Source organism: Calidris pugnax, unplaced genomic scaffold (assembly GCF_001431845.1).
Source record: "Calidris pugnax isolate Ruff unplaced genomic scaffold, ASM143184v1 scaffold102, whole genome shotgun sequence".
NCBI lineage: Eukaryota > Metazoa > Chordata > Aves > Charadriiformes > Scolopacidae > Calidris > Calidris pugnax.
This window is the reverse complement of record NW_015090846.1, coordinates 2,784,778-2,797,783: the sequence shown is the minus strand read 5'-3', so window position 1 is coordinate 2,797,783 and position 13,006 is coordinate 2,784,778. Positions and strand designations below refer to the sequence as shown.

The 13,006-nt window shown below is 47.1% G+C and overlaps 1 long non-coding RNA gene across 1 annotated transcript; it reads left to right on the top strand.

The window, feature by feature from the left end:
• The first annotated feature begins 249 nt into the window (after positions 1–249).
• LOC106888610 lies at positions 250–7,544 on the top strand. Its single transcript, XR_001412137.1, has 3 exons — positions 250–1,110; positions 1,875–3,798; positions 4,107–7,544. It is a non-coding gene; the product is annotated as an uncharacterized LOC106888610 (long non-coding RNA).
• Positions 7,545–13,006: the final 5,462 nt, after the last annotated feature.

The following is a 13,006-nucleotide window of genomic DNA, read 5'->3' as shown; positions in this document are numbered from 1 at the left end:
TAGCTCAGGAAAAGATTTTCCAGAGTGGTTAAGAACATGAAGCATTATTATTTTTTTTTTTGGAACCGAAGCATAGAGTACTGCAGATAATCTCAGATGTCTGTCCGTCTGCTCTTCTGAGACTGGTACACACTGGGCTGGCAGACTGGTGTGCCTGACCCCAGCTGCACCTTCCTGCTGCCTGCTCTCATTGCAATGCTTAGTTTTCAGGGGCACACCCTCTTAGGAGTGTGCTTTCCAGATTATTATTTTTTTTTAATGTAAAATCATTGCTTTAAACCAGCACACAGACATGTAGGTATTTCCTTGCTGGATCAGACAAAATGTCTGGCCCCTGCCTTGTGCTCCTGATACTGGCCAACACCTGTGTTCAATTACCCCTCCTTCAGAGGGATAGTCCTTCTGCTCAGAAGTTTGGGCGTTGCTGGTACTTCTCACTGTTTCCATCCGAACGGATGCAGGTACATTCCTGTTGTCTGCCAGCCTTTGCCTCTGTTGGTTTTTAATTTGTCCCTTTTATTTTATATTTAAAGCAACATAAACCAGAGTAGATTCTGCATGAGGAGTTATAAAGGCAGATGCTTCCTTTTGACAACCTTTAATGGGACACTTTATTTTACAGGGCAGAAAAGCCATGTAACAATTCTGTAATTACAAATGTGTAACTATTGAGCGTATAACTGGCTGGTAAGTAACCTGGAACTACAAGGTTATTACACGGGCATTTCTATCTTCTGAAATACTTTCCAGAAGGTCTCTCTTTAGAGAAGTGCATGTTACAGGATGATGGCAACTGGATGATTGAGACAACTTCATGTGTTGTCCTCTATCTGGGATGTGTAGTTGCTTTGTGGTCACTTGATCTTAGCAGCTTCACTGCAGAGTGGTTGCACAGATTTACATGCCCTGTAAAATAGCGATGTCCGCTCTTTTTTGCCTGCATCCGTGCAGTTTCAGAAATTGTACGTTCCTCCTCCCCAGCTGCAGGTGGAAAAAAGCAAGCAGCAAAGTCAAAAGAAGAGTTAGCTCAGGAAAAGAAGAAAGAACTAGAAAAACGGTTACAGGACGTCAGTGGGCAGCTAAACAACAACAAGAAACCTGCAAAGAAAGGTAATGGCTTTGGTCTTACTGTGCTAACAATGCTCAAAGGGTTGTGTTTGTAGATGAACTTCTTCAGTGAGGTAAAACTACTGCCTCCTTGTGCAGTAGAAGAACCTGCCTTGGGTTTTCTCTGTGACAAATACTGCAGTTGGTCACTGGTGTTGGGGCACAGCGAGTTGCTGGTGGGCACTGGGCTACTGTGGGCAGGCTGCTTTGGAAGGTCAAGGTGGAAGCTCTCCTGGGTGGTAAATGTGAGGTGTCTTGGAGGGAGTTCATCCCTCCGAGGGAGGAGGATCATCTTCTCTACATTAGTCTGGCCAGTACTGTGGAGCATCTAACACATCATTTTTGTCCTTTGTGGGATTAAAAAAAGCCCAAGCCCCCAGATAGTGCAATAGTGTGGAAGATGGTACAAAAGGTTCTTCCAGAGCGCAAACTAAGCTTCTTCCAGCTTTGCACAAGTCAGGCTGGTTCAGAGGTTGCACTGAAGCCTGGGAGGCTGGGGACACGGCTTCCCAGGTGCTCTGCAGCATCTCACTTCAGGGCTGCAGAAGACATGGACCTCTGGCATGGCTCCTGTGCAGATCCCAAACTTTCACCTTGTTGTCCACTGACAGGACAGTTGTTGCAGCGGGCAAAGGCTGGGGGGGAAAATAAAGGTGCCCAGGCAAGAGGAAGCTGTGGAGGAAGCCATGGATGGAGGCTGTGGGCCAACCTTCCCTAGTTCAGTTCCTTGTAGGTAACCCCATTCATTGTTCCCTTCTTCCCCACAGAGAAATCCGGCTCCGCTCCCTCCGGAGGCCCTTCCCGCCTCAGCAGCAGCAGCTCCTCCGAGTCCGGGAGCAGCAGCTCCAGCGGCTCCAGCTCGGACAGCAGCGACTCGGAATGACTTACGGACACTTACACACACAAAATGGACATCACCCTCACCGATGCTCTGCAGTGTTCCTTTTTCTTCTTAATATACTGCTCTTGTTCCACGGTGGTCAGGTTTTTTTTTTTTTCCCCTTTCTCTTTCTCTGACTTTTTTTTTTTATTTTATTTTTTAATTCAGTGTTATAAAAAGGTATCTTCCATTTTTTTTGGGGGTCGCTCTTTTAATAGGTCAAAGATCTTTGCGTGTGCGTGCGTGTGACAAGACTTTATGACAAAACAGTTCCCTTTGCATAAAGTCTCTAAAATACATTTTAACTGAAGAAGATTGGTTGAAAATGGAAGAACTTCGAACTCTTAGCAGGAGATAAATAGAAAGTTCTGCAAGGTTTGTAGTACGTTTCCCTCCCACCCCTTCCCTCTCCCCAAAATGTTCTCTTTTAATAAGCCTGCCTGGCTCACACAAGGTAAAAAAAAATAATCTTTTTTTAAAGAAAACTCTGTAAAATGGTACTGTATCTGAAAGATGTTAGCTTTTGAACTAGTTGGTGTATTTGTTATTAGCACTAGTATTCTTAATCTCGAAGTCTACAGTGTGATGAAAATGCCAGATGCTATCATCTTTTTACATAAAAACAAAAAAAAACCCAAAAAAATTCTCATGTACTGTGGATTGCTAACATGCTTTTTTTTTTTAAATCTTGGTAGAGGCATAGGCACCTGTTCAGGAAGGTATTTAAGCATGAACTTAACTTTAGGCACATGAGCAATAGAAGTGGTTGCATTTCTTGTTTTTCCACTCAAAATTTTTCATTTTTCTCGGGGGACGCATTGGGAAGGCGGGAGCAAGGGACACTCAAGTTTCTTGGGAATGTTATTTTTTAACATCAAATAGATAATTTCCAGGAAATTGACGCTCTCTATGAAATTTTTTTCATTTAATTGAAAACCAGTTTTTTGGCTGGAAGTTCTCAGCCGGGCCTGGGAGTGATCCCTGCAGAGTGACCAAGGCATGTCATGTGCTCGTTATTAGACACTTGCTTAAGTGCTTTCTCCATGACAAGCACCTCTGTCTGGGCTTAAAATAAAGGAGCACTCGAGCTCCAGCTGAGGCTGAGCTGGCAGCGGATCTGGGGAGGGATGTTGTGTGTGTTTGGGGTTGTTGTTTTTTTCTTTTTCCCCCCTCATTTATCATTTCAGTAGTGAACTCCTAGAAGGGGATTCTACTTCTGTGTCCTGCAGGGTGCAGGGTTGCAGACGCTGAAATGCTTACCTCAATAAAAAGAAAAAAGAGGGGAGGGAGAAAAAAAAAAGACGTTTTTTTAAGGCTTACAAGTTTTTTGAGTCCAGCCTAATGTTTTGACCTGCACTGCTGCAATATGCTCTGTTTTCACTGTCCCTAATTTTGTGTATATACAAATACTTTATTTATTAAACACCATTGGTCATTTAAAACTTACTAAAAAAAATAACAAAAGCCAAGCTGCATTATGTAGACCAGCAGAAGTGCAGACTTCTAATGTGGTTTGAACCAGATTAAAAAAAAAACAACAAAAACAACAAAACCAACAACAAAAGAGCAAATAAAAAATTGAGACTTTATTTAAATCCCATGGACTTTATACCTACAGGTGCTACAGTCCAGTTTGTCGTGTGTCTGGTGCTCTGTCACGTTCGGTGTGTTCATTTTTTATTTTCTCTCTTCTTCATCTTTTCACCCCAGCCCCCTTTTTTCCTGTTTTGTACAGATTTTGGAGACATACAGATAAATATAATTCCTTGATGCAGCACATTATTATTATCATCTCTGTAATATTTCCAGAGGTCTTTTTCACCTTTTTTTTTTTTGTTTTTCACAACAAAAACAACAAAACCAACAACAAAAGAGCAAATAAAAAATTGAGACTTTATTTAAATCCCATGGACTTTATACCTACAGGTGCTACAGTCCAGTTTGTCGTGTGTCTGGTGCTCTGTCACGTTCGGTGTGTTCATTTTTTATTTTCTCTCTTCTTCATCTTTTCACCCCAGCCCCCTTTTTTCCTGTTTTGTACAGATTTTGGAGACATACAGATAAATATAATTCCTTGATGCAGCACATTATTATTATCATCTCTGTAATATTTCCAGAGGTCTTTTTCACCTTTTTTTTTTTGTTGTAGAACAGTGGCTTTTTTCTTTTATAATCCAGTTTTAGGAAAACACCAGTTCTATAATTATATAAAATTTGTAATCCAAGGGGCAGAAATTTATTGTAAATTCTTAACTTTTTATTGTAAAGAAAAAAAAATATACAGAGTTTAACAGAAAGTTATGCCTTTCCTTCTCCCAGACCAGCCCCTAAGGCTGCCCCTCTGCTGTGGGGCAGCCCTAAAATTCACCCTGCTGTGGTCTCTAACAGTGGTTTGCCAGAGGCTGCGCGGTGCGGATTGCACCAGCGTTTATTTTTCATGTAGGTTTGTGGCCCTGGAAGACTCCTCAGCCCCAGCACAGGGTTTTGGCTCAGCCTTCAGGAGCTGGGACGCGCGGTGTCTGGGGGTGATGTCCTTTTGCTGGGTGAGCCCAGGGACAGCCCGTGATTAGCACTCCATGGTTTGCACTTGTAACTGCATCCACACTCAGCTGCTGGTCACTTATTGCCCATCCACTGAGGTTTTATTTAATTAGCTAAACATGCATCTATCTTTAAAGATCTCTCTCTCAAAGCTCAGCATTTCAGAGCGCTCAGCCGTGCTCATAGGGCTGACATACCTCTGTCTGTGTCTATCTGTGTAGTGACAATAACCCTCTATCCACAGTTTGCTGTAGAAAAGAACTCCCTTTTTTTTAATCAGAGGGCTGAGAGCGCGATGCTGTGTTGTTGTGAGGCACCGAGTTCCTCCTGTGAGTTGCTGGGCATCCTTGGCTGGTTTTGCAATGCCCAGGGTGCTTGGCCGGTTGGCAGGAAGCTCTCCAGTCTCTGCAGGTAGCTTCCTGTAGTATTTCAAAGTGGATGAACTAGGGTGATTCTTACTGAAAGTGATGATTTTTCTTTTCCATTAACAATGGAGTTATTTTTAGTTCATGTGTTTAATTCTGCCCTTAAAGAAATCTTCACTTAGACAGGTCCTTAGTAATATATTTGCAGACTTTACTATGAGGAAATGTAATATACACCTAATTAAGAGCTTAGGTTGGTTGTTGTTTTTCTTTTTTAAACGGGGTTGGGTTCCATCTGTGTTTCTCCTATTGTCTGAGACTTGCATTATCAAAACCAGCTAGTGTTTTAATTAAAATAATTTGAACTGATTCAGTAGCATGCCAACTTGGATAAACCAGCTCCCAGTTTTCCCTGCTTGAAACCTTTTTCCCCGTGCGTTAACCGGAGCCGTGCCGTTGATGGGACGTGGTGGTTGCTCCTGTGGAGAACAAACTGCAGTTGTGTTGGAGGCCATAGACACCTGCCTGGTGGCCACCATCACAGCATCAGCACCAGGCAAAGCCCAGGACCTGGCTCTGCACTGCACCACCGTCCTCCAACATCAGGGACAACCCCGTGGAGCGTGGCCCAGGGTACAGACGTTCCTCTAGGACATACAGGTCTGTCCCACCAAAATCAGCGGAGGGGTTAGAGCCAAAGGGTTGGGGACCAAGGGATGGAAAGGGGCCTGGCCTGAGACTGTCTGCAGCGCTGGAGGAGGAGCCCTGTTTTAGTGGGCTAAACCTGTCCCTGGCTTGGGGATTTGCAAGGAAAACAAGCAACCAAAACCAGCAAGGAATACGAAGAACCACCTGCTTGTCTTTGATACACTCAACTGCGACCTGGGCTACCACTCAGTGGGAAACTTCTTGTTTTCATGGAAATGGCCGTTCACAGGAGAAATCCCTTTTGGCATGAGCCTTGCAGGAAAGAAATCGGTGACTCTTCATTTCAAAATGTTCTTACACTTTTTCATTTTCGTGTTGTTTGTAGTGTTCACTATCTCCCGCCATGTCAGTAGTGGTGCCTCTTGTTATCTCCAGATCAGAGTGTCTCCAGGAAAGAAGAGATGTTTTCAGTCCATAGTAAGTAGCAGCAGCCCTTAATGAGTTGGAAACTGAAACAATAGAGCATTTATTTGAGTTTGTGTGACATGTCAGTACAGATGTCATGAAATAACTTTACGATTGAACCTAGAACATTTGAAATAACATTTTTAAACTTAAGAATAAAAAAAAAAAGATTGAAGTTTTTATGGTAGAATTTTTCTTGAACGAACAAAGTTTAACTTTGTTTTCCAGGGGAAACGTCACTGAAATCGGTATGATTTCATATGTATACGTGCACACAAATAGTTTTACTGAAACTTGTTTTTTTTCCTGAGCAGTTCCTCTTTTGACAAAATATCTGACCAGACCTATTATCGCTCAACCAGCATTTACTGCACCTTTAAAACCTTTGTTAACCTTTTGTCTGATGGTGAGATCAGCCTGTTCCTTGGCAGTAGCATCAGGTGTAGGCTCAGTGGGGCCAGAGGGAGACCCCCATCCCGTGGGCTCAGGCTGGGATCTGTCTCCTGAAGGGAACATGATGCCTACGGCACTTCTCTGCTCAAAAACATCTGTGCAAAACCCTCTCCCAGCCTTGTAGCGATGGTGATGGCAAACTTTTCCTACCGACAGGGTTTGTAACTGTAGAAAACTGATATTTCAGGACTGTGTCGCTGTTGGTTGTGAGTGTGTGTCTGAGACAGGTGCACACCCACAGACACGTGTGTGCGTGTACATACACACGTTAGTTACCCCATGTTCTCTGTGTGGTAGAAGCAGACTGCAGTTACCTAATCTAGTTCTTTCTCTCTTTTTGGGGACTCTTAGACCAGTTTTTAATTATTTTTTTTTTTTTCCTTATTTTGAAAGGAATGATGTTTTTTAAAGTCGGGGTTGGAGCTGGGGGGAAGGGAAGGGGTTGGGACAAAGAAAAACCACAACTTTTTTAGTACTGGATTTTAAAAAGACATATTCTCAGTCATGAGCAGTTACCACTAGGGCTAACTGTGGGCAGGCTCTGCGTTGTTGAAGATAAATTTTAGGGCGAGGATTCATTACACTAGAAGCATTATCTTGCTTGTAAAACAACGAGATGCATTTTTTTAAAAGAAATGGTATTTGCATATCTTTTTAAATGTCCTTTTTAAAAAATAAATAAGTCACCAGCTAGGATTTGACACAGGCCACTTAGAACTTACCCCTGATACTGGCATAACCAATCCAGACATATTTGTTGTTGTATTTTTGTTTTGTTTTGGATTTTTTTTAATATTTAAAAAAAAGTTACTTTTCTGTATGATGTGCATGCAAATTTACCGTAACTCTCTTTCTTAAAACTTTTTAGTGCCATTTCTAGTATATTCCTGTAAATGTCAGTTACTGAAAAGAAATGAGTCAATGTAAGTAGTTTAGCTTGTTTATTGCAAATTGCTGGCCTCAAACACAACAGAATTAAAAAAGAGTTAGAAAGTAATCTTTGATGTTACTGGTAATCATGGACCCTGGTCCTGGGGCATTTGTTTTGTTTTCATAATAAAAAGAAAAATTGTTTTGTGCGTGCAGTTTGATCCTGTATTTTCCCCCCTCTTCCCTCCCTTTCCCTTTCCTCATCTCCTTTTCCAGGTGTTGCACTCGCTCCAGTTGAAACCCCGTAGGGCTTTGATGGAGCAGGCGGTTGAGGAGCATTGCTGAGAGACAGGTGTAAATACAGGAGGAGTCCTCCTGCCATGAGTATTGAAATAATTTGGATTTAATTGTGCAAGTCCAGCTGTGGGTGCTAAGGGGGTGAGGTGCCTGGGGAGCAGAGGGCAAGTCTGGGGCACTGCCAGCTTGGCCTGGGGTCTCGGCCTACGATCTGAAGGGGTCTCAGTTTATGTGAAAATTGCACCCAACTGAGGGAAGTTCAGCTGAAAAAGAGGAGATGGACATTTCCCCCAGGTTTAATGCCGACTGCTTTCAAGCCACCGAGATCTGAAGGAATTTCTCAGCAGCGTTGGGTGGGATGTGGCAGGTGGACTGGAAAAGGGGTGGCCCAGAGTGGCTGGTGTCACCTTCCCAGCAGGGCCTTCACGTTGTTGTGTGGTGGCCAGAATCTATTCTGGTCCCTGGAGAGGGTTCAGGTTGGTTTTGCTGTTGGGTTTCTCGGGTGTGTGTTGATGGGTTATTTATGAGGTAGGGGTTACAGCAGCCAGGCTTCCCCGGGGTTAATCTTTCTCTAACCCCGTTCCTTCTCACTGGGTTTAAAACCACAAGGAGATGGACATTTCCCCCAGGTTTAATGCTGACTGCTTTCAAGCCACTGAGACCTGAAGGAACCAGAAGGGATTTCTCACCAGCGTTGGGTGGGATGTGGCAGGTGGACTGGAAAAAGGGTGGCCCAGAGTGGCTGGTGTCACCTTCCCAGCAGGGCCTTCACGTTGTTGTGTGGTGGCCAGAATCTATTCTGGTCCCTGGAGAGGGTTCAGGTTGGTTTTGCTGTTGGGTTTCTTGGGTGCGTGCTGAGGGGTTATTTATGAGGTAGGGGTTACAGCAGCCAGGCTTCCCCGGGGTTAATCTTTCTCTAACCCCGTTCCTTCTCACTGGGTTTAAAACCACAATCTCCTAAGGTTTCAGCAAACCTTTTTGGCTTTGCTGTTGGATCTGGGGCTGTGTGTTGTCCCAGTGAGACCCCCAAAGGAAATGTTTGTTCAGCCTGTCCCTTAAAAATCTTCTGTGAGGCCCTTCCCTCCCAGGAAGATGTTTTTTTTTAGCATTTATTAATTATTTGTTGGTGCATCTGGCAGTGCTGCTCCTTTTGGGCTGGGAGGAGGCTGAGGACAAGCAGAACACAGTTGAGATTGGGCTCAACTGGTTTCCATAGAGGTTATTGTGACATCCAGACCTTCTCCTCATCCTGGGGTCACCACTAAGCCTCGACAAGGGCTGTCAGGAACCTGGAGGAGCCTAAAGGAAATGTTTGTTCAGCCTGTCCCTTAAAAATCTTCTGTGAGGCCCTTCCCTCCCAGGAAGATGTTTTTTTTTAGCATTTATTAATTATTTGTTGGTGCATCTGGCAGTGCTGCTCCTTTTGGGCTGGGAGGAGGCTGAGGACAAGCAGAACACAGTTGAGATTGGGCTCAACTGGTTTCCATAGAGGTTATTGTGACATCCAGACCTTCTCCTCATCCTGGGGTCACCACTAAGCCTCGACAAGGGCTGTCAGGAACCTGGAGAAGCCTTCTCTGCACGAGGCCAGTCCAGAGGTGACATGGTGTGACTCTGGAGAGGGAGGGTACCCTTGGCCCACCAGTAATTCCCAGTGGGGAGTGAACCCCCATCTGCTGAGGCTTCTCTCTTCCCCGGGATGGGGAGGGATACAGCTGTAATCCAAAAGAAGAAAACCAGCTGCTTGTGAGGATGGGTTCAAATCATTTTAATGCCCTTTTTATCCAAGAGGCTACACCAGCGTTTGAAACAAGTGCATCAACACAACACGAGGGGCTGAGGGAAACACTCGCAGCAGCCGCTCCCCAACCTGCTGTGACTCACGAGGACACACACACACGGAAAATTATAGAGTCACGTTCACAGAGAGATGGAAGAACGGGTCACGCTCTTCCTGCGCCGTCACAGCTCCAGCCTGGAATAATTTATGCAATTACTTTTTATAGTTGTATAGTCCAATTCATACTCTTCAGAATTTCGGTTTACCAGCCACATCAACAAAAAGAGACTGATTATAACCCAAAATAATCAACTTTCTCACCGAAATAAAAATCTACTTGGTTTCTTGTTTTTTTTCTATAAGAAAAGTAAAGAAAACGAACAGCTGGTTTTGGGGACATGCTGTTCCTTAAACTCCCAGAGTTCGTGCGCTTCCCCTGGGCTGCTGGAAAGGTCCTGGGCCCCCCTCTCCTGCCTCTTGGGGTCGATTCCACCTGCAGTTTCCAGGGGTGTGCTCAGAGCAGTCTCCTGCCCCTTTCCATGGATCATCCCCTCTTTGCTGGGCCAGGAACCGGAGCCCTGGAAGGTCCCACATCCCAGGTGATGCTCCACCTCAACACCAGGCACCGCCACGGCTGCGGTAGCTTTCCAGAGTCCTGCTGGTTTTGTCCATCTCATTTTGTGAACCTCTGCTTTTTCCCCAGTTGAAAAAACCATTTTATTCACCCAAATATCTCCCCCCTCCCCCAGAGCTAATCCTGGTGAGATGAAGAGGACCACGAGGGCGCAGAGTCAACGCGCAGGGGCTGCGAAACACCGAGCTCCGTCAGCGGGTTTAATTTTACGAGCACACACATCAGGTACCAAACATCAACACATGCATAAATAGTGCTATAAAAAAAAAAGAAAAACTCACGAAAAACCCACAAAAAAACCCAAAAGAGCTGCCTGTGGTTTGCAGTGCGTATGCGGGTCAGGGCCCAGGGCATCAAACCTCCACCATCTCACCTTAAAACAGGCACCTTCTGCTCAGCACGTGGAGTTCAGCAAACTCCAGTGTGTGTCTTGTAGCGTTCAACCCACACGGGAGAGGTGGAGAAGGTGATTCTTCACGGTATTAAAAAAAAATAATAAAGTGCTTGATAAAGGAACAAGAGGCTTTAGATAAATAAGTGATGGATGTGCCTAATTTTAGGCAGGTAAAATAATCCGTACCGACGTCAACATCAAATACTGATTTGCTTGAAGCTGAGCCCGTGCCCAGGTGGTGCTGGATGGGGCACAGGGGGTTGCAGGAGGGCTCCTGGGCAGCACAGAAACGTCACACTTCAATGCTGAACCCTGGGCACGTCATTAGTGCCCCTGGAAGTGGCTCCGCTCTGCTTTTAATAAAGGTTTAGGTGCTGCCTGGGTTGGGTTTCTCAGCTTGGTCTCGCCTTGATCAAGTTGGGGAACACCCTGAAAGCGGTTCCTACTCCCCAAAAGTGCAATTATAGGATTTTTTTCCTTCCTAAACCCCTTCAGTTTGGTGAAACAAACGCTCCCAGACATGACTTTTAAAATACAGGCACCAAATCTACTCTCCAACCCGAAGCAGAAGGGAAACCCTTCTGAGCTGCTGTGTGCATCGAAACGGAGATGTGAAGCAAACACGGGTGGGCTCTGCTCTCCGGGGGCAGGTTCCTGCTGCCCAGGAGTCCCCTCACCTCCCGCAGCAGGAGACGGGTGTATTTACAGTCATTTCTTCCTGTTGCTCTCCTGGGCCCATCCCTCCCTTTCAGGTGGTTCCCTTGTGATCCATCCCCAGAGCCCGGGCTGGGGATGGAGCTTTGGGAAGGGAATCAGCTCCACGACTCCAGAGAAGTCCCCTCTGTTATTCCTGTGACACCAAACCATGGCATCAGAGAGGGCCCTTTGCTTTGCCCGGGACAAACCCACGCTGTGCCTTTCCCAACGGCTGTTCCAAAGGCTCAGATGAAATTCTCAGTGTGTTCTGTCCCCCCCGTGATAAATCACTTCATCTCCTGGTTGTATGAAACCACTTCCAGGGCAGTAATTGAACAGCAGAACAAGTAACAGCCGGATGGTTTGGCAGATCACCTTCTTAAGATCTTTGCCTGGATGGAAGCGGGTCTGCGCTGGCCCCTCTCTCCCCCCCCAGCAGCATCCACGGGGCTTTGGCAAGGCCTGAAAACTGGCAACACAAGTGCCCCCCGGGGCTCCCCGACGCCAGTGGGTGTTTCTTATGGTGCACAAGCCATTTCCAAGCAACACACGGCCCCGCACGCAGCCCTGCCAAGATGCCAGGCAGCGAACCGAGGCTCGGGGAGTTCCCCGGCCGGGCTGTTTTCATCACACACATTCCATAACATGCAAAACAGGATGCTACCAAAATGAAAACAAACACAAACTTGAGGCAGCCTTCCCGGGCCACCCCGTCCACGCCGCTTTAGCCGCAGGGCTGTCGGGGAGGACGGTGCGAACCCACCTTCCCCCCGGTTTGAAGCCAGTCTGGTTTGTCCCCCCACTTGCGGATTTCTAAGGGGAAACCAGCGGAAAAACTACATAATAGCACAAAACTTGGATTGCCCCGTGTCCCTGGAGACGTCCAGCTTGTTTTTGTCCCTCACCAGGATGGCCTCGTTGCCGTACTGGGAGTACCACATGCTGCGGCTCCGGCTCAGGTAGGTGTTGGGGGGGGCTGACTCCAGCTTCTGCTGCTGCTGCTGCCAGATGAGCAGGGAGGTGTCCCGGTACCGCAGCCGGGCATAGCCCTCCGACAGGGCTTTTTCGGGCAGAGGAACCCTCCCGTTCATGACTTTGTCAGTCATCTCCTCCAGGGTAGCTCCGAAGAGGAGAGCTCCTTCCCCACAGCTCCGAAATCCACCCCCCTGCTGGGTCCAACCGGCTGGATGGTCGATGTTTGGAGCTCAGGGGAGAACATCCCCAGGGCCCCACAAGCTGTTGGTGGGTGTAAGTGCCACCCAGGAGAGGGAGCAGGGACACGTGTGCCCGAAAACCACGATGGGCAGCCTGGCCGTGCTGAAATCACAAGCCAGGACTTCCAAAAACTCATCCAGAGGTGATGCCACTTGGTGTTTCATCTTGGGAGGGGACCACACGGGCACCAACTGCTTGTTGAGAGCCCACGAAGCATCTCAGTGGGCACGAGGGGTGGCTCCACGGCGCTGGGCTCGCTCTGCAGCCGGGCAGGACGGGCTGAGCCACTCGGGATGGGGTTTTCCTTCCCTGAAGGCTGGATCCCGAAGCTGTAGAGCAAGATCTAAGAGGTCAGATCTCAAAGGTCACCAGGCCCATGCCTGGATTCTCCCCTGGTGCTTCATGCAGACCCCACGCCAGCCTGATGGAGGGCAGGTGGGCAAGCCCCGGCCCCAGGGATGCAGGAGAAGATGCTGCCTCCAGCCCCGTTGTGGTCCCCGAGCCCCCGTCCCCTCCCCACGGCACCTTCAGGGCTTCAAAATGGGGGTGGGGGGGGCACAGCGAGGGTCACCCCAAGGCCTGGCAGCGGGGGTCCCTGCCCTGCTACGACCCCTTCCCCACCATCACCGTGCCCCCCACCTCCCGCCCCCCAACCCCTTCC